Here is a 985-nt window from a genome sequence, read left to right as displayed (position 1 = left end):
TACGTTCATTTCCTGGCACTGGGCCCCCCCGGCCCCCCCTTCCCTAGACTCGAGAACCCCTGTACGCCCTTATCTGCCGCCAGAACCCCCCTGAATCTCCATTTTCGTGTACTGGGACCCCCCTGAACCCCGAATTCCGGGAAGGAAACTCCCCTGCATCCCCTTATCCGGGACTGGGACCCCCTGCACCCCCTTCCCGGGCATCCCGCCCTTCCCAGACCCCAGTCCCGCCCTTTTCCTCGGCTTTTGGACCCCCCAGATCTCCCAAATTTTCGTGTCCCCCCTGTTTTCCACTCCCACCGCTTCCCAAAAGGAGGTCCCAGAGGGTCCCGGGCGTCTCAGGGGTCTCCAGGGGAGTCGCGGCAGCGGGGATCCAGTGGGATCCAGCTGAATTCCCTGGAATTCCCCCTTTCCCCCCCTCCCCTTCCTCCTCGTGGGCACCGGGACCCCCTGGACCCCCCATCCCGCCTCTCCCAGTCCCTTCCTTGAACCTCGGACCCTTCCCGGCTCTCCCAGTTCCGCTTCCTGACCCTTGGACACCCCCAGACCCCTCCAGTCTCTGAGTCCCCCAGCTCTCCACCCCCTGCGTTTCCTGTGGGGGGGTGCCAGGTGTGAAAAACGAGGTTCACTCTCCTGTTAGAATTTAAAGAGTTTAATATAAAGACAATAAGAGACACATAAAATAAAGCAAAGGGATAACGACCGGGTGCCTTGGCACTCTGCCAAGAGCACGCCCGATGCCCGAGGTGAGTCCTTTTTATACCATTTTTATTGTCTGTTCTCTATTCATATTCAAACTTTTCCAGGAACTGTTCTGCATGGCCACTCCTTGGTTCCGCCTTTTTAGAGCATGCGTAGTCTTCTGCCTTGCGGTTTTATTTCTTTTGATTCTTGGGGTTGGGCCTGCTAGGTAAGAGTCGATGGTAGGGTGGATCTCTTAATTCTCCAGACAGTCAGGGCTGATTGCAGCTTTGGGCCTCTTTGC

This window comes from Corvus brachyrhynchos, unplaced genomic scaffold, assembly GCF_000691975.1.
Source record: "Corvus brachyrhynchos isolate BGI_N302 unplaced genomic scaffold, ASM69197v1 scaffold906, whole genome shotgun sequence".
Classification (NCBI taxonomy): Eukaryota; Metazoa; Chordata; class Aves; order Passeriformes; family Corvidae; genus Corvus; species Corvus brachyrhynchos.
The sequence above is the reverse complement of the archived record's forward strand: the minus strand, read 5'-3'. Positions refer to the sequence as shown.